We start from the raw sequence: 21,087 nt of genomic DNA, 5'->3' as shown, positions 1-21,087 counted from the left end.
AAGTAAGGGAAAAAAACAAAAACAAACAAAAAAAACTTTTGAAGTGATAATCAAGATAGCCCAGTACAGACAGTTTGATAAGAAGTGTGAGAATACTTACAAGGGGAGATAGATTCAATGTTTGTAATGGCTCAGCCATTCCCAGTCCCTATTTAAACCTAAGGTGTTTGTATCTAGTTTGCATATCAATTCCAGCTCAGCAGTTTCTTGTTGGAGTCTGTTTTTGAAGCTTTTCTGTTGCAAAATTGCCACCCGCAGGTCTGTCATTGAATGACCAGAAAGGTTAAAGTGTTCTCCTACTGGTTTTTGAGTGTTATGATTCCTGATGTCAGACTTGTGTCCATTAATTCTTTTGCATAAAGACTGTCCAGTTTGGCCAATGTACATGGCAGAATGCATTGCTGGCACATGATGGCATATCTCACATTGGTAGATGTGCAGGTGAATGAGCCCCTGATGGTATGGCTGATGTGATTAGGTCCTATGATGATGTCACTTGAATAGATATGTGGACTGAGTTGGCATCGGGCTCAGTTGCAAGGGTAGGTTCCTGGGTTAGTGTTTTTGTTCAGTGATGTGTGGTTGCTGGTGAGTATTTGCTTCAGGTTGGGGGCTTGTCTGTCCCCCAAGATCTGTGAGAGTGAGGGATCATCTTTCAGGATAGGTTGTAGATCTTTGATGATGTGCTGGAGAGGTTTTAGTTGGGGGCTGAAGGTGACAGCTAGTGGTGTTCTGTTATTTTCTTTGTTGGGCCTGTCTTGTAGGAGGTGACTTCTGGGTACTTGTTTGGCTCTGGCAATCTGTTTTTTCACTTCAGCAGGTGGGTATTGTAGTTTTAAGAATGCTTGATAGAGATCTTGTAGGTGCTTGTCTCTGTCTGAGGGATTCTGTGGTGACCTAGAATCCTACTTTCGACGTCTCCGACTCAAAGAATATTTCCAACATACCTCTGAACAGCATACTAACCCACAGAATCCACCCTACCAGCACTACAAAAACAAGGATTCTGTGTGGACTCCTCCGGACGGTCGAAACAACAGACCGGACTTCTACATAGACTGCTTCCATCAACGTGCAAAGGCTGAAATTGTGGAAAAACAACATCACTTGCCCCATAACCTCAGCCATGCTGAACACAATGCTATCTACAGCCTCAGAAACAACTCTGACATCATAATCAAAAAGGCTGACAAAGGCGGTGCTGTTGTCATCATGAATAAATTGGAATATGACCAAGAGGCTGCTAGACAGCTCTCTAACACCACATTCTACAGGCCATTATCCTCTGATCCCACTGAGGATTACCTAAAGAAACTACACCATCTGCTAAAAAAACTCCCTGACAAAGCACAGGAACAAATCTGTACAGACACATGCCTAGAACCTCGACCAGGGGTATTCTATTTGCTACCCAAGATCCATAAACCTGGAAATCCTGGATGCCCCATCATCTCAGGCATTGGCACCCTAACATCAGGATTATCTGGCTATGTGGACTCTCTCCTCAGGCCCTATGCTACCAGCACTCCCAGCTATCTTTGAGACACCACTGACTTCCTGAGGAAACTACAATCCATCGGTGATCTTCTAGAAAACACCATCCTGGCCACTATGGATGTAGAAGCCCTCTACACCAATATTCCACACAAAGATGGACTACAAGCTATCAGGAACACTATCCCCGATAATGTCACAGCTAACCTGGTGGCTGAACTTTGTGACTTTGTCCTCACCCACAACTATTTCACATTTGGGGACAATATATACCTTCAAGTCAGCGGCACTGCTATGGGAGGGGGGAATGAGGACGCAAGGTATCCCACAGTTCCTGCTGTCTCCGAAAAGTATTTGCATTCTTGGATGAGCTCCAAATGCTTCTAGGGTCAAACACAGTGTCTGCGGTGGGTCAGGGCATAGTTCGGCAATTTGCGCACACACCCCACCCACCACCAGAAGTGAAAACAATCCTCTGTTGACTCTTTTACATGTCACCCTATCTTTACTGAATGCTGCAGATAGACGCGATGGTGCAGCACTCAACACCAACATCCTTGCTCCCCCCACGCTATGGATGGCTGATGGTACAAAAAGATGGGTATCCGTCCTCATCATCAGCCTATTGGCACATGGGGCAGTGCAAAAGGGCTGGTAACCATGCCGACTAGCATCAGTAAGGTCGATCAAGGGTGCCTGTCCCTAATTTTTGATGGCAGATGGTGCAGTATGGCTGGTAACCGTCCTCATCATTGCAACAGAGGGCTGAGCTCCATCAGCCCCCATCCTTCATTGTAAATAAAAGATTCAATTGCCCCTGGACTAGCAGAGGGATGATGGGCTCCTTCATCCACACTCCTTAATGTCCTGCCTGGACTATCATTGCAGCTGGAGGCTTCCTTCCACTCATTTCTCATAAACAAGTCACTGTGTCTTATTCCTGCATTCTTTATTACTTCATCACACAAGTGGGGGGACAATGGTATGGTAGCCCAGGAAAGCTGGGGTAAGAACGGAATGAACAGGTGGTGTTGTTGCAGGAGCACCCCCTGTGAATAGCATACAGCTCATAATTTATGCAGGATCAGACACAGAGCAGCTGTGCTCTCTGGTTCTATGATACAGTGGTTCTCTCGTACACTTGCCCATAATCTAGGCAGGACTGATTCTATTTTTAGATACCAAAAAGGAGGAATTGACTCAGGGAGTCATTCCCAATTTTTGCTTTTGCGCCCCTGGCTGCTCGGCCAGGGGCACTTATGACAGCAGCAAATGGTGCAGTGCAAAAGGACAGGTAACCATGCCCATTATATTACCAATTTATGGTATGGTTGATGATACAATATGGCTGGTAACCATCTCTGCTGTCATGCAAAAGCAAAAGCATGCTGCTGTGTAGCGCTGCTGGCCCGCCTCTGTCAGCGGCATCTAGTACACATACGGTGACATACACAAAAGGCAAAACAGTGTCCATGGTTGCCACGCTATGGCGTATGCCAGGGCAATTCTGGGAAAACGGGCTTGAAATGATTGTCTGCCGTTGCTTTCCCGGAGGAAGGAATGACTGGCGACATTTACCCAGAATCCACCGCGAAAATGATTTGTGCCCCAGCAGGCACAGGGGTCTCAACCCAGAATTCACAGAGACAGCCTAGACTCAGTTAATTGTTCGCCAAAATGTATCTTTGCAAGGAATTCACTCCCTGTTTCCCATCTCACAGCTTCCACTGTCTCCAGATCTGCCACAGCATCCCCCTCACAGAGGCTGGCAAAGATTAGGCGGCGAAAGAAAAAGACAAGGGACAAGATGTTCGAGGAATGTATGGGCTGCTACCTAGCAGAGGCGGACCAGCAGAGCCAGTGGAGGGAGACCGTCTCTCTGTGCCAGTGCTCACACAGCGAACGGGAGGAGAGGTGGCGTGAGGAAGACAAGCAGGCGACTGAAACGCTGCTTGGACTAGTGAGGGAGCAAACGGACACGCTCAGGCGCCTTGTGGATGTTATGCAGGACCGCAGGAGGACAGAGACACCCTGCAGTGTATCTGCAACCGCACTCCCCTGCCACAAAGTCCCATACCCTCCTCATCGAAAATAATCAGGAGGAGGGGCGGCCAGGGACGTGAATACTGTCACTGCACCACAGCACAGTGCTCAAGTACCCAAAAGCTCTCATATACCCTACAGTTGCCGAAGTCCTTCACTTCCAGACTCACAGTAGTCCCAATCCCAGTCCCATCCCCTACATGTCTACTTAATTAATAAAAATGCTTTGCTGTTAATTACTGTTTCCGTTCTGTTTTTTCAAAGAAGACTGTGTTTGAATGGGGGGCGTGGGGAAGGGGGTGGTTAATTGCATAGGACAGTCACCTTTCCCAGGGTACAGACACGGGGGCAGGATCAGCAGCGGGTCATACACACGGTGCAGTCAGTAGGCACCCTGGTCGGTTTTTGGAGGTGGTTTCCAGGATCTGTGTGGGCGGGGGAGATGTGACTTTGCAGCGGGGGAGGGCGGTTACAGATCTTATACAGCGGTCCTTGTCCTGGACTGCTGAGTCACGCAGCTGAGGAATCTGTATCCGTCCTCCTCCACCACAAGGTCACATATCCGCCCGCACACAGAATTCCATAAAGAGGGATGGCAGGCTCCGTTGAAAGAAGCATTCCGGCACTGCGGACCACTCTAGGAGCAGGAGCCTGTCATTCCTTGAGTTTAGAGGCGGTCTTTACATCACCGCACACCCTACCCAGCACAGCCTGCATCCCAGTTTCAACCCTTTCACGAAAAGTCATGAATAAAGAAACCTTTGTTAAGTAATAATGGGACATGTATTTTATTTTTACACGTGTGCTGGAAGTGGGGGTAACGGGGTGAACGGGGTATGTAACCGAAGAGGAGAGTCAACAGTAACTGGGTAAAGAAACAGGGGCAGGTTCAGCTTCTCTGTAAAGAAACTGAACAGTCACAGGTCACGCTGCTCGCTGGTATTTGAAGAGTTCCTTGTCGCTGTCCCAGGCGCCTGTATAGGGCTTCATGAGCAAGTGCATTAGCGGGCAGGCTGGGTCCCCGAGGATGACTATAGGCATCTGCACATCCACAACAGTTATTTCGTGGTCCGGGAAGAAACTAACTTTCTGCAGGCGTCTGAGCAGCCCACAGTTCCTGAAAACACACGCATCATGAACCTTGCCCGGCCACCCGACGTTGATGTTTGTAAAACGTCCCCTATGGTCCCCCAGTGCTTGCAGCACCATTGAAAAGTAGCCCAATTTCTCAGCAGCTGACTGTGGAAGAGGTGGACGATAAAGTGCGAGGAGGAGAAAACGGCGATGATCGCAGCGGGCTCCATGCTTGCATTGCTGTGGCGTCCGCGCTGTCACTGACCAGAAAAGTGCACGAACAGATTGCCCGCAGGCACTTTCAAGGAGGGAGGGAGGGAGGTTGTGATTGACGGTTCAATGACGACACTTACCCAAAACCACCCTCGACACATTTCTCCCCCCAGCAGGCATTGGGGGCTCTACCCAGCATTCCAATGGGCAGCGGGGACTGCGGGAACTGTGGGATAGCTTCCCACAGTGCACCGCTTCCAAAGTCGACGCTGGCCCCGTGAATGTGGACTCAGAAATTCGAATTAGTGTATTTAGTATGGATACACAAATTCAACTTCATAAGGTCGAATCCACAAATTCAAACTAAGTTGATTCGAAATAGTCTTGTAGTGTAGACAAGGCCTAAGTATCTTTGAAGATTCGGCCCTAAGTAACTTGCCCAAGGTCACAACACAGGAAGCTGGTGGCAGAGAACACACTTGAAGCCAGGTCTTCCAAGTGCTAGGTCAGCCCCAACCACCTTGCCTGGAATTTCACTCAAACTGGTCTCCAGAAAACAAGCAGCACCAGCAGTCACATAGCAAGTTTCTCCACAGTGCTCCATCAATAAGCCTCAGCCTTAGAGCAGGAGGGGAGGGAGTTCAGTTCCTGTGCAAATTCAAGAAACACCCTGGGGTGTTTTCACCTTCCTCTGCAGCATGGGGCACGGGTCACTTGCAGGTTTAAACTAGTGTAAATGGTGGATTCTCTGTAAGACCTTAAACCATGGACTTCAGTAATCCAGCCAGATGTTAGGGGTCTATTGCAGGAGTGGGTGGATGCGGTTCTGTGGCCTGCGATGTGCAGAAGGTCAGACTAGATGATCACGATGGTCCCTTCTGGCCTGAAAGTCTCTGAGCCTATGAGCTTAAGGACAGAAAGCTCCACCAGAATGTCTGGTCTGATCTGTATCAAGCCCAAAGCGCCTTAGGTTAGACATTCACGAATGAGGGCACCCAAAATTCAAGGCCACTTTGGAACCCTGGTTTTCATGACCCCAATATACTGACTGGACAAACCCACCTCGCAATCTAAGAATGGAGCTGGGGTTCTCTCCATCATTGTAAAGTCTTCTCCTCACACCTGGGTTCTTACGATGTTATACACATCACTCCTAATGATGCCAACACGAGTAACAAACTTGAATCCCAAGGCAGCGGGAGGAGAGTATATAACTCAGAGAATTGAATAGGAAATTATTGGTCTCTGCAGATTCAAAACTAACACAAGGATCCCAACTGCAGAAACAGTCATTTCCAGCTGCCTGCTTACACTGATGCAACTTGCAATCATTGCGTAATGGATGGCAACCTCCTCTGCAATTCCTGGCTTTAATCTAGAGCATAAGATTTCCATGCCCCTTTGCTCTGCTACAGGGAGAGACACGCATGCAGCCATGCCCAGCTATTTAAACACCAGTTCACCGGAAAGGAAACCACAAGGCTTCCTCTTTTTGAACAACTTCCCCCCCCAGGAACTCAGAACAAAATTCTTCTCTCCACTGGCAATCGGGGCACTGCATAGGAGTGAGGTAGATGTGGCTGGGAATTGTTTGCAATATGGTATCTTCACATGCAGGTTGCTGGCCCAGCACAGCCATACACTCTGGGACTCTGGCACAGAGTTCAGGGTGAGCTTTGGGGTTTGCCAGACATCCATACCTTCTAGATTAGCCCCCCTGTGCTCCGAACACTGGCTTACACATGACTTTCCTCAGTAACCTCCTGAGATTGAGTTCAGTTTTAAATGTCCCAGGTGATGGCACTTACACCATTTCGCCTGGGAGACTATTCCATAGTTAGCACATTTTCCCTTGGCTTATGTTCACCTCATTCCTCCCAGTTATACTCTGTGCTTACAAACACCCTTCACTGCCTTTCTCTGCAACACAGACCCTCACCTGAATGCTAACCCTAACATGGGTTTTCTAGTTCTGGGTCCCAGACACTTCCAGAGATAGGCATCCCAGTCCCACAGCACTGATTTTATTTCTTCCATAGTAAAACTGCTTCCCAATTTCCTTCCCTTGCATGTGTCTGATATATCACATGGCTTCTGGAGAACAGCTGCCTTAAAGATTTAGGTTCCTAGGAAGTGGGGGTAACCCATTGGAGATGCTAGCTCTCCCCACTCTTCTAAATGCTCTGTGTAATTCTTTTCACTCTTATCAAGATATCTGGTAACATGCTGCAAATAGCACAGCTGGCTTTCACATGTGGCTGCTCTTACTATGTCACCAAAGGGCCCTGCAATGTAGCCCCTTGAGGTTGGGGAGCAGGCACCTTGCACTAGCATAGGTAGCATCTCCTTGTGAATACGTGCTTTAAAATCTTGTAAATAACTTGTGCAACAATTAAGGGAACTGGCACAGATCCTAATAATAATAGAATAAGGAACACGTTCCTGGATCTGGGCTGGCTCTGTAATGCATCTTTAGGGGATCCTCCTAAATGCCTTTGTGAGCATGCACAGACAGTGTCTGGACTGAGGGAGTAGCCTCAGGAGCTTTTGCCAGTTTCTCTTGCATGGATCTCTTTCTGTGGGGTTGCCCACACTTTATTCCAAGCTCATATTGTGACTGTATAACACTGAGTAGCCTGTTCTATGCCGGGCACTGCTCCCTGTAGAGCAAGCAAACATCACAATAGCATCCTTCCCGCTTGCTTCTCCAAGCGCCATTGTTACAAATACGCATGGAGCCTCCTCCCTGACTTTCCATGGGACTGGGAAGGTGAGCCACAGAGCTGACCTGGGCAAAATGTTTGCAAGTAACCCTGAAACCAGAAGAGGCTTGCCTGGTTTCATCACAAACCGGGAACTCAGCCCTGGTTTGCTTGTAACTCTGCTAGAGATTGTTCCAAGAGCTTCCGAACCAGCCTCGGACTGCAAAATGTGTCACTTCCCTTGGCTCCAGTGCAAAACCAGGGGCAGGGCAACTGTTTTCACTAAGTATCAGGGGGTAGCTGTGTTAGTCTGGATCTGTAAAAGCAGCAAAGAATCTTGTGGCACCTGATAGACTAACACGTTTTGGAGCATGAGCTTTCATGGGTGAATACCCACTTAATTGGATGCATGTAGTGGAAATTTCCAGGGGCAGGTATATATATGCAAGCAAGAAGCAGGCTAGAGATAACGAGGTTATTTCAATGAGGGAGGATGAGGCCCACTTCTAGCAGCTGAGGTGTGAAATCCAAGGGAGGAGAAACTGGTTTTGTAGTTGGCTAGCCATTCACAGTCTTTGTTTAATCCTGAGCTGATGGTGTCATATTTGCCGATGAACTGAAGCTCAGCAGTTTCTCTTTGAAGTCTGGACCTGAAGTTTTTTTGCTGCAGGATGGCCACCTTAAGATCTGCTGTTGTGTGGCCAGGGAGGTTGAAGTGTTCTCCTACAGGTTTTTGTATATTGCCATTCCTAATATCTGATTTGTGTCCATTTATCCTTTTCCTTAGAGACTGTCCAGTTTGGCCGATGTACATAGCAGAGGGGCATTGCTGGCATATGATGGCATATATTACATTGGTGGATGTGCAGGTGAATGAACCGGTGATGGTGTGGCTGATCTGGTTAGGTCCTGTGATGGTGTCGCTGGTGTAGATATGTGGGCAGAGTTGGCATCGAGGTTTGTTGCATGGGTTGGTTCCTGAGTTAGAGTTACTATGGTGCAGTGTGCAGTTGCTGGTGAGAATATGCTTCAGGTTGGCAGGTTGTCTGTGGGCAAGGACTGGCCTGCCACCCAAGGCCTGTGAAAGTGTAGGATCATTGTCCAGGATGGGTTGTAGATCCCTGATGATGCGTTGGAGGGGTTTTAGCTGGGGACTGTATGTGATGGCCAGTGGAGTCCTGCTGGTTTCTTTCTTGGGTTTGTCTTGCAGTAGGAGGCTTCTGGGTACACGTCTGGCTCTGTTGATCTGTTTCCTTATTTCCTCGTGCGGCTATTGTAGTTTTGAGAATGCTTGGTGGAGATTTTGTAGGTGTTGGTCTCTGTCTGAGGGGTTAGAGCAGATGCGGTTGTACCTCAGTGCTTGGCTGTAGACAATGGATCGTGTGGTGTGCCCAGGATGGAAGCTGGAGGCATGAAGGTAGGCATAGCGGTCGGTAGGTTTTTGGTATAGGTTGGTGTTAATGTGACCATCACTTATTTGCACCGTGGTGTCTAGGAAGTGGACCTCCCATGTAGATTGGTCCAGGCTGAGGTTGATGGTGGAGAGGAAGCTGTTGAAATCGTGGTGGAATTTTTCCAGAGTCTCCTTCCCATGGGTCCAGATGATGAAGATGTCATCAATGTAGCATAGGTAGAGAAGGGGCGTGAGTGGACGAGAGCTGAGGAATCATTGTTCCAGGTCAGCCATAAAAATTTTGGCATATTGTGGGGCCATGCGGGTGCCCATAGCGGTGCCACTGATCTGGAGGTATATATTGTCATCAAATTTGAAATAGTTGTGTGTGAGGATAAAGGCACAGAGCTCAGCAACCAGATGTGCTGTGGCATCATCACGGATACTGTTCCTGACAGCTTGTATTCCATCTGTGTGTGGGATGTTTGACAACAGCACCTCCTTTATCAGCCTCTTTGACTTGACTAACGACTTAGGTTATGAGGCAAGTAATGTTGTTTTCCCACAATTTCTGCCTGTGCACGTCGGCAGAAGCATTCTATGTATAGGTCCAGACTGTCATTTCAACCCTCAGGAGGATTCCATGTGGAGTTTTTCTTCTTGTGCTGTTGGTGGGAGGGTAACTGTGTATCAGTGGGCTGTTCAGTGTTATCCTGAAAGTATTTGAGACGGAGATGGCGAAAGTAGGCTTCCAGATCGCCGCAGAACTGTATCATGTTAGTGAAGGTGGCAGGGCAGAAAGAGTCCCCGAGATAGGACAGACTTTTCTTCTGGGCTGAGTGTGTGGTTGGATAGATAGACGATAAAGGAGGTGCTGTTATCATCATGAACAGGTCTGACTACCAAAAGGAGGCCACCAGACAACTCTCCAATACCAAATTCTACAGGCCACTTCCCTCAGATCCCACTGAGGAATACACTAAGAAACTGCACCATCTACTCAGGACACTCCCTACACTAACACTGGAACAAATCAACATACCCTTAGAGCCCCGACCAGGGTTATTTTATCTACTACCCAAGATCCACAAACCCGGAAATCCTGGACACCCCATCATCTCGGGCATTGGCACTCTCACTGAAGGACTGTCTGGAAATGTGGACTCTCTACTCAGACCCTATGCCACCAGCACTCCCAGCTATCTCCGTGACACTACTGATTTCCTGAGGAAACTACAATGCATTGGTGACCTTCCAGAAAACACCATCCTAGCCACCATGGATGTAGAGGCTCTCTACACAAACATCCCACACACAGATGGAGAACTTCCCTAGCTGTCAGCAGTAACAGGTCCCTTCCCCTAACTTTGGACTAGGCAGTAGAGCAGAGTATTGCATACTGCTACTCACGTTATGAAGGACACAGAGAAAGCCAGTGGCAGATCTGAGCACAGAGTTTCTGGGGTGAACTCCTGATACCACTGAAGATCCCCACCCCCTTTCCTCTAACCACAGAACTCAGTCCCCCTCAAGAAAATAATCCAGGAGTCCTGACACCCAATACTTTGCTCTAACCACCAGAGTGTCTCTCTTAAGCAAAATATTCAGTCCCTAAGTGACTTCACTAAGTGAAAGTCCATGAAACTTGGGCTCCTAAGGACTGCACTTACAGGGATATTTAGGTGCCTGAACATGCTGTTTTGCACCTAGTGGGATTTATGTAAGCACCTAAATGGGTTAGGCACCTAAGTCCCATTGATTTCAAAAGGAGTTAGGTACTTCTAAAAATCCCACTAGGCTTAGGGGCCTTAGAAAAGTTGACCCCAGGTTACTTAGGTGCTTTTGAAATGTTTACCCTGTGTCTTTAAAAAACCACCTCCAAGATTCTCCAGTAGTACTGATCTACAGTACTTTAGAATATTTTGGACACTATCACTGCTTATTGTACATTCTTTCCTACCTACGTCCTGGCACTTTCAAATTGTATTTCTCTTCCCTTCTTGTCCTAAAGAGCTGAGCCATTTTGTTGTGCACTGCCCAGCTACTGCTGCATTCTACTCCAGAGGCGGCTGCATTTCAGTGGTGGGTGAAACGATTCTTGTATCTAGTTTGTAAACTGTGTTGGGATCCTGCAGGCTGGTTGGTGCTATATAAATGTAAGATGATATTGTAAAGAGGCCATCTCCCCTCCTGCATGATGAAATAGCGGCATTTGAAGGTTGAATTCCACATCAGGCCTGCCTATGGTACCAAATGAGGAACTCAGAAAGGGATACATTGCAAAACACTGTAAGACCTGAAGAAGAGCTCTGTGTGGGTTTGAAAGCTTGTTGCTCTCCCCAACAGAAGTTGGTCCACTAACAGACATTACCTCACCCACCCTGTCTCTCTAAACACCTTACGTCACTGACAATAAATTAAAGGATTGTTCTTTAGAAACCCAATAAATATATATAGAGAAATAATGCAACTAACAACTTGACAACCGCTTGCAGAGTTATGCTCCGACACAAACAGATCCATGTCTCTGGAAGTCAAATTCATTGACAAATCTGGCTTTTATAGAGAAATGAAACTCAATAATCTGTTCAGCATTTACAGTCTGTTGGCAACAACTGGAGACTTCAGTTACACTCCTGCTTTTAGAAAGACAAAGCCTATCAAAGCAAAGGTTAAGAGGCGATTTGATCACAGCCTCTAAGTACCTCCATGGGAAATATTTGCGGTAAGAGGACTCTAATCTAGCAGGCAAAGGCATAGCCAGAAGTTACAGGCTCAACACAAGAGCACAGGAATCCTCTGGCCTGTGTTATACAGGAGGTCAGACTATGATCTCTAGGGTCCCCCTTCTGTCCTTACCAACCAAGGAATCTATGAAACAGTTAGAGCTTCTGGTATCTATAAATCATACAACTTTCCTTCCCTTTTTCCCTTACCAAGGAGTTGCACCCCTCAGGGCCGGCTCCAGACCCCAGCGCGCCAAGCGTACGCTTGGGGCGGCATTTTGCCGGCAGGGCGGCAGGCGGGTCCGGCGGACCTTCCGCAGTCATGCCTGCAGGAGGTGCACTGGAGCCGCGGGACCAGCGAACCTCCCGCAGGCATGACTGCGGAGGGTGCGCTGGTCCCGCGGCTCCAGTCGACCTCCCGCAGGCATGACTGCGGACGGTTTGCTGGTCCCGCAGCTTGAGTGGACCTCCTGCAGGCATGCCTGTGGATGCTTCACCGGAGCCGCGGGACCAGCGAACCCTCTGCAGCTGCGGGAGATCCACTGGAGCCGCGGGACCAGGGAACCGTGCGCAGTCATGCCTGTGGGAGGTCCGCTGGTCCCGTGGCTCCGGTGCACCTCCCGCAGGCATGATTGCTTGGGGCGGCCAAATTCCTAGAGCTGCCCCTGGCACCCCTCCCCCACCCCCTTGGTCATTAATGAGAATATGGGGGCACTGGATTAAGAATAAAGGAAATGCTGTCTCAGAAAAAACCCTCTCTTGTGTTGAGGGATTTTCAAAGGCAACTAAGGGAGTCAGGCACCCCAATCTGGGCACCTAATTCCCTTAAGCATCTTTGAAAATCCCGAACGTATTCCTTGTAAGGATCCACAGGGCCTGGGTCCAGGCCTGCAGGCCACTGCTGCATCTACAACCCTCCTCTCCCCCGCACCCCAATGGCTCATCTAATTGGAGAACTGGCAGACCTAAGGCCTTCAGCACCACTGAAGGTACCACCCACAGGGACCTGATTGGTCCGGATACACTATTTAAGCCAGAAGAGACATAAGGAGTTGTCTGCACAACAGCGTGGATCCCAGCTTGCTGCTGCTACAGACCCTGCCATACGCTATTCTATTCTACCTGACCTGACCTGCTCCTGGTTTCTGTCTTGTTCCTGATCCCTGCACCTGGTCTCCAACTCCGGCTCCAATCCTTGGTTTGACTCTCTGACTCCGACTCTAGCTTTGACCCTTGGTTTGACTCCTGCTCCATCCAGTCGGGTTGACCATCCAATTCCCAGTTGTGACATTCCTCAAATAGTCTCACTGAAACTAATGGGACTATGTGATCAGTAAGGTACTATGCACAGTGAGTAGGGATATCAGAATCTGGCCCTTAAGCAGAATAGGTATTTACTAACTGTGAGCATCAGTCAAAGGGGAAACACTGGACTATGATCTGTAACATCAACTTAATCACGTGCTGTGACACCCAGATGTCTCTCCTGCTGTCATGACCAAGCCATAAGAGGGGGTGCATTAGTCAGCTATTCGTTCATGCCTTGAGTACACTGGGTAGCATAAGATGGAAGGCTAAGTGCCTGCAGCTGCTAGAGATGGGTCCCAATAGCCTGTTTGTGCATACCTTGGAGGGGCTCATTGCTATATAGAGTTCAGCTCCTTCTCTTCAAGGGCCATATTTGCATTTCAAAAAAAGTTTTAAAACACTCCGTGTCCATCCACTATGAAAAATCCTTCCTAGGAGAAGGAAAAGTAGGAGGGAGAAGAAAAAGAGAAATGCCACTGTGGGACCAAGTGTGGCTGAGGGTGATGGATGCTCTCTCGCGTGCCCACCCTCCAATTTAACCATAGAATTCTATGTAACGTGATGTGCGAAGGCATTTTCCTCTTGGTGGTGGTGAAGGCCAAACACGCATTGCTGTGAGTTGGGGCATGGCTGTGACATCATAAAGAAGGCCCAATGAGATCAAGGCTTGGGACAATCCAGGTGCTCAGCTGGACTCTGGGAAATAATAGTCCTTAGTTTGGATCAGGTCATGTTGGCTGACATTAATGATATCTGGTTCCTCTAATGGGCAACAGCACAGCTTTTAAAACACAATTTTAAAAAAGTAAGATACCAAATGATTAATAGAATCAGAGATGGAACGATATACCGGCTTTCTAGTCCAACCCCTGGTGGACAGGGGGATAGTGAGGGCTGTCCATCAGCTGGTGACTGTCTCGTTCCCCCTGTACTAAGAGTTTCACGGGATCTTTAATGCTGATGAATGGTCATGACCAGCTTCATGAGTGATGTGAGAGATGCAGGCATTGGTGGGTTGGCTGGACATTTCACTAACCCACATGCTTCAGACAAGTTACGTTTAATTGTGGGTTATCCCACCAAAAGGTATTGTACACTGCATGCCCAGTCTTTGCTCAGCAGATATTCTCTGTACCTTGGTTTGTCACCAATGTCTCTTTTGCTCCCCTGTGACCCCCAAAACATGATTTAGTGAGGTGCCTGAAACTTTTCCAGCTCAAAGCTCCAAATGTTTCAAATTTTGAAATGAAAAAAAAAAATGACAAATTTGGGGGGAAGGTGTGCAGTATCTTCCCCATTTATTGACCAACCACAAAACCACTTCCAAATTTTCAAACTTCAATATCCCAATGAAATTTCTAGTTTTTAAATTTAAAAGAAGGGACACATCTTTAACAAAATACAGTTTCATGCATGTCCCCCACCCCTAGCTTTTCTGATCAGAAATTCTGAGCCCCAGAAACACATACGCTTTGGAGTAGTTCAGAATGAAATCGACTCACTGTCAAACTGGATGTCGCGAGGCAAGTCACTGTGACAATTCGCATCGATGCTTAAAGGAAAGCCGGGATGCCACTCCTTCCATCTGAGAAAGGGAAGAGGGGAAAAAGGAAAAGGAGTGGTGTCAACCATGTAAACAGCACAGCATAGTATTTTTAATGTCATTGTTATTAATTATTTGTATTACCATAAGGATAAAAGAGCTACTATGCTGGGTCGGATGATGGTCCATCTTGCCCAGTATCCTGTCTCCAACACTGGCCAGCACCAGCACTTTAGGGGAATTGCACAGCACAGGGCAATCATGGAATGATCCATCTCTGTCTTCTCCTCCCAGCTTCTGGTATTCAGGGCTTTATGGTCACCCAGACCATAAAGCTGATCCCAAATGGGCAAGTGGCAAGAAAGAAGATGATAGAACTTGGAGGGAATAGCGCAGGTTGAAAGAAGGACGAATTTGGAAAAGGCACCAGGAAGTCAATATGTGCGCAACAAGACAATTTTCATGCACATTTGTGGGACAATACAATGAAATCCATCAATGCTCTATTATGATTCTCAGATGCCAGGCCAGATCCTCAGCTGGTGCAAATTGTAACAAGACCATGGGGTTGGCTAATAGCCATTGATAGACTTACTCTCCATGAACTAATCCAGTTCTTTTTTGAACCCACTTACACTTTTGGCCACCACAACTTCATATCACCTCCATGTTGGTGCACATAACAAAATTCATGGGGGGGGGAGGGGGGCTGAGGTGTTTGGAGTGTGGGAGGGTGAGGGCTCCAGTTGTGGGTGCGGGCTCTGGGGTGGGGCCGGAGATGAGGAGTTTGGGGTGAAGGCTGCCCCGGAGCTACAGTGGGGTGAGAGGACTCCCCCATCTCTCTCTCCCCACAGCAGCACCGGGGCTAGGGAAAGGGGAAGCGCCTCTCCCCCCGTGGCAGCTCCGGGGCTGAGGCCATGGGATAAGCGCCTCTCCCCTGGCCGCGACAGGTCCAGGGCTGGAGGATAGCATCTCTCCCTGCCTCTCCCCGATGTGGCAGCTCTGGGGTTGGGGCCACAGGATAGGCACCTCTTCCCTGGCTGTGGCAGGTCCGGGCCAGGGCTGGTTGGGGTCAGGGTGCCTCTCTTCCAGCCGCAGTAGGTCTGGGGCTGGGCTGGGCCAGATCCACAGGATAGGTGCTTCTCCCAAGTCTGCGAAAGGTCTCGGCTGGGACTGGGCTGGGGTCACAGGAGGGGCGCCTCTCCCCCAACCGCAATAGGTCCGGGACTGGGCTGGGGTTGGCGGGGAGAGGACTGCTGTGGCAGTTCCGGGGCGGTGGGAGAGGTATCTCTCCCCACTGCAGCCCTGAGCAACTGTGCGGTGCTTAATGGGCTGCTGCGCAGCCCCACAGCTTAGAGGGAACTTAGGGTCAGACCTAATTTATACCCCATCATTGTATATGTATAGATGGAATGATTTTTTTCCACTGTGCATTACTTTGCACTTATCACCACTGAATTTCATCTGCCCTTTTGTTACCCAGTCACCCAGTTTGGTGAGATCCCCTCTGATTCCCTCCGAGTCTGCTTTGGACTTAACTATTTTGAATAATGTTGTGTCATCTGCCAACCACTTCACTGCTCATCCCCTTTCCCTTAATGAATACACTGGAATGGGTTACCTAGGGAGGTGGTGGAATCTCCATCCTTAGAGGTTTTTAAGGTCAGGCTTGGCAAAGCCCTGGCTGGGATGATTTAGTTGGGGATTCGTCCTGCTTTGAGCAGGGGGTTGGACTAGATGACCTCCTGAGGTCCCTTCCAACCCTGAGATTCTATGATTCTATTTTGAATAACACAGGTCCTGATACAGATCTGTGGGGGACCCTGCTACTTACCTCTCTCCATTCTGAAAACTGACCATTTATTCCTACAATTTTTTCCTGTCTTTTAACCAGTTAATAATCCCTGAGAGGACCTCCCATCTTATCCTATGACTACTTATTTTCCTTAAGAGTCTTTGGTGAGGGACCTTGTCAAAGGCTTTCTGAAAATCTAAGTACACTATATCCACTGGATCACCCTCGTCCACATGCTTGTTCACTCCCTCAAAGAATTCTAATAGATTGGTGAGGGATGATTTCCCTTTGCAAAAGGCATGTTGACTCTTCCCCAACATATTGTGTTCATCTATGTGTCTGATCATTCTATTCTTTACTACAGTTTCAACCAGTTTGCCTGGTACTGAAGTCAGGCTTACTGGCCTGTAATTGCCAGGCTCACCTCTTGAGCCTTTTTAAAAAATTGGCATCACATTAGCTATCCTCCAGTCATGTGGTACAGAAGCTGATTTGAATGATAGGTTCCATACCACGGTTAGTAGTTCTGTAATTTCATATTTGAGTTTCTTCAGAACTCTTGGGTGAATACCATCTGGTCCTGGTGACTGATTACTGTTTAGTTTATTAATGTGTTCCAAAACCTCTTCTATTGACATATCAATTTGGGACAGTTCCTCAGATCTGTCACTCCAAAAGAACAGCTCTGATGTGGTTATTTCCCCCACATCCTCTGCAGTGAAGACCAATGCGAAGAATTCATTTAGCTCCTCTGCAATGGCCTTGTCTTCCTGAGTGCTCCTTTAACCATTTTGTCATCTAGTGGCCCTGCTGACTGTTTGGGAGGCTTCTGGCTTCAATTTTACTCTGAGATTTTTCATCTTTAGCAAGTTGCTTCTCAAATTCTTTCTTGGCCTGCCTTGTTATACTTGTACATTTTACTTGACAGAGTTTGTGCTCCTTCCTATTTTCCCCATTAGGATTTGAGTTCCAAATTTTAAAGGATGCCTTTTTGCCTCCATTACTCTTCTGCTTAGCCATGGTGGCATTTTTCGGTCCTCCTATGGTCTTTTTTATTTTTTATTTGGGGTATATATATAGTCTGAGACTCTATTATGGTGTTTTAAAGTAGTCTCCAGGCTGCTTGTAGGTATTTTACCCTTGTCACTGCTCTTTTTAATCTCTATCTAATCAGCATCCTCATTTTTGTGTAGCTCCCCTTTGTGAAGTTAACTGTTACTGTGGTGAGTGTTTTGGTATTTCTTTCCCTGCCCCCCCGCCCCCCGGAAGTGAAATTTAATTACATTATGGTCGCTATTACCAACAGGTTCAGCTATATTCACATCTTGGAAGAGATCCAGTATGCCATTTAGGACTAAATCAAGAATTGCCTCTCCCCTTGTGGGTTCCAGGACTAGCAGCTCCAAAAAGCAGTAATTAATGGTGATCTGATTCTCCACAGCTTTGCATCTTGTGTAGTCATTGACCTCTGTGTGCAGTGGGCGTCAAAGACTATGAAATGAGTAGTGTGTTTACACCACTTTGCACAGGTGTAAATGGCCATGCCTGGCAATGGAGAATCAGACCTACAGTGTGTGTGTGTAAATAAAGCACGCTGGGTTCCTTCAGAATGGAAGGCATTGTTATAAATATGTCATTATCAGTATCCCTGATGAGTCTGCTGGAAATATCATTCACGGCACTCAGGCATATGGTTCACAGCAGTGAGCAATGCAACTAGAGAGAACATTGTCAGCTGTTTTGGGCAGGGCTTATCTTTTTGTTCTGTGTTTGTACAGCACCTAGCACAATGGGATCCTGGTCCTTGACTAGAGCTCCTAGGCGCTATAGTCTAAATGCATGGATGAGACGATGGAGTAGGGAGGAGGTATTAGGTTCATTAGGAACTGCGGAAACTTTTGGGGCGGGAGTAGCTTATGCAGGAGGGATGGGCTCCACCTTAACCAAAATGGAACCAGACTGCTGGCATGTAGAATTAAAAGGTTGTGGAAAATTTTTAAAGAAGGGTTGGGTGAAAGCCAACAGGTGCGGAAGACCCCTTCCCCTTTCCAGTGGTTAAAGACAGAGCTGATTGGACTCAGCTGAGATCCTTGTTTCTGTTCAGTGATTATTAGAACTGAAATCACTGATGAGCATGTTTCGGAGCTAAGAATCAGGCCCATAACGTATATATAAGGGCACAACCCAGAAGGCACTGAAATGCCCTTTGACTTCACTAGCAGCTGCAGTTGCTTAGCACCTCTTAAGATTTGGTTAATAAGATATGGATATGCAAGTATAACATATAGGACTCACTCACCCCACCCTCTCATACAGCCAGCACTGTGATGAAACAGGCCAGTGCACAGCAATACACCACTATTTTATTAATAATAGAAACACACACTACAGATAAGGAAACACATGGAAAGGTGACATGCCTCAGAACTAGGATAAGTTCTTAGAAGTCCCTGCTGTCTCGTCCCATGCTCAGCCCACTAGATCACATTCCGCCTCTAGGCTGGAAATAAATAGTACTGTATCCAGCTAGAACTGCAGAAATCATTTAGTGGGATGTACATTTGGCTGGCATGCCTCACTCTTATGCAGAAAAAGGGTCATAAAGTTTCTAACAGCTTAAAATGCTCAGGCTAAGTTTGGTCTCTTCCAAAAGGCAACACTACAGAGACCCAGAACCCCCTTAGCAGCTTAGAAGAAAACTAACGCTACCTAAAGGAGGCACAATGCTGTGGTACTTTCTACTATACTAATGTTCTTACACTGTGCACATTTAGTTTCAAACCAAAGGAAGGTGGTTTGCAAAGAAGGAAGAACTTTAGAAAGCCTGTCAGATTGCCAATCCCATGCAGATTGCATTGTTTGTTTTCTGTCCTGATAGAGCTGCCATTTCTACCTCTGAACCTTAAACAGCCATTACCCTTGAATTCCAAATGGCTTTATTTGCATTCCCTTTTGTGCATGTAAAGCTGGTCTTGTCCAGAACATTTCCTCGGGAATTGTCCCGGTAGCTGCTCTTTCTATTCTGTTTCCCATCATTTTGAAGGAAGTCTCTGTCTCATTACAGACCAGTCAGCTTAACTTCTGCATCCAGAAAGATAATGGAGCAAATAATTAAGCAATCAATTTGCAAACATCTAGAAAATAATAAGGTGATAAGTAACAGTCAGCATGGATTTGTCAAGAACAAATCATGTCAAACCAACCTGATAGCTTTCTTTGACAGGGTAACAACCTTTGTGGATAAGGGAGAAGCAATAGATGTGGTATATCTTGAATTTAGTGAAGCTTTTGATATTGTCTTGCATGACCTTCTCATAAACAAACTAGGGAAATACAACCTAGATGGAGCTACTATAAGGTGGGTGCATAACTGGTTGGAAAACCATTCCCAGAGAGTAATTATCAGTGGTTCAGAGTCATGCTGGAAGGGTATAATGAGTGGGGTCCTGCAGGGATCAGTCCTGGGTCCGGTTCTGTTCAATATCTTCATCAATGATTTAGAAAATGGCATAGAGTTCACTCTTAAAGTTTGTGGAGGATACCAAGTTGGGAGGGGTTGCAAGTGCTTTGGAGGATAGGATTAAAATTCAAACTGATCTGGACAAACTCTACTTAGGAAGGAACAATCAGTTGCACACATACAAAATGGGAAATGACTGCCTAGAAAGGAGTACAGACACTCCCCAACTTACACAAGTGTTCCGTTCCAGAATGCCTTGCGTAACTCGAATTTTGCGTGAGTCGGGAACGTATCTCCGACAATTATACAACCCCCGCAAAAAAATCAACCAAACAAAAGTTTCTAGTTTATGGAATTTATGGAACTTTTTCTGTAAGTGCAGATTTGCATACCCAGGGAGCGTCTGTACTGCGGAAAGGGATCTGGAGGTTGTGGACCACAAGCTAAATATGAGTCAACAGTGTAACACTGTTGCAAAACAAGGGAACATCATTCTGGGATGTATTAGCAGGAGTGTTGTAAGCAAGACATGAGAAGTAATTCTTCCACTCTACTCCACACTGATTAGGCCTCAGCTGGAGTACTGTGTCCAGTTCTGGGTGCCACATTTCAGGAAAGATGTGGACAAATTGGAGAAAATCCAGAGAAGAAGGAAAAAAATGACTAAAGGTCTAGAGAGCAAGATCTATGAGGGAAGATTGAAAAAACTGGATTTGTTTAGTCTAAAAAGGAGAAGACTGAGAGAGGACATGATAACAGTTTCAAGTACATAAAAGGTTGTTACAAGGAGGAAGGAGAAAAATTGTTCTTCTTAACCTCTGAGGATACGACAAGAAGCAACGGGCTTAAATTGCAGCAAGGGTGGTTTAGGTTGGACATTAGGAAAAACTGCCTAACTGTCAGTGGTTAAGCACTGGAATAAATTGCCTCAATGAATTCAGCCTCGGTGAAATGTGTCATCTAGACAATATGGGTGAGTGAAGGGTTTTGTCTGCTCACAGAACTGGTATGGTATTTGCAGCATCCGGGCAAGCCTGACTGCACTGTCCTTCCAGCCTGCTTTAATCCTGACCTGCAGAGACCTGCTCCAGGAGCCAGAAGGATGTTTTGTCTCCATCCAGTGCTCAGCCACTCTGCAGAAGCTGCCAGCTTATAACCCTTCTCCCCTGAGGAGTCGGCAGCAACAAGGGCCAGATTCAATAGCCAGAGGTTCCTCTCAACAATACAAAACAGAACTGCCTTGAGCTCCCACCCTGTAATCCATTAAAACAACACACTATCCCTGGGCGCTACTAAGAAGCAACACTTCCCTACTCACAAACACGGAGCCTGTTAT

Source organism: Mauremys reevesii, linkage group 7, assembly GCF_016161935.1.
Source record: "Mauremys reevesii isolate NIE-2019 linkage group 7, ASM1616193v1, whole genome shotgun sequence".
Lineage (NCBI taxonomy): Eukaryota > Metazoa > Chordata > Testudines > Geoemydidae > Mauremys > Mauremys reevesii.
The sequence above is the reverse complement of the archived record's forward strand: the minus strand, read 5'-3'. Positions refer to the sequence as shown.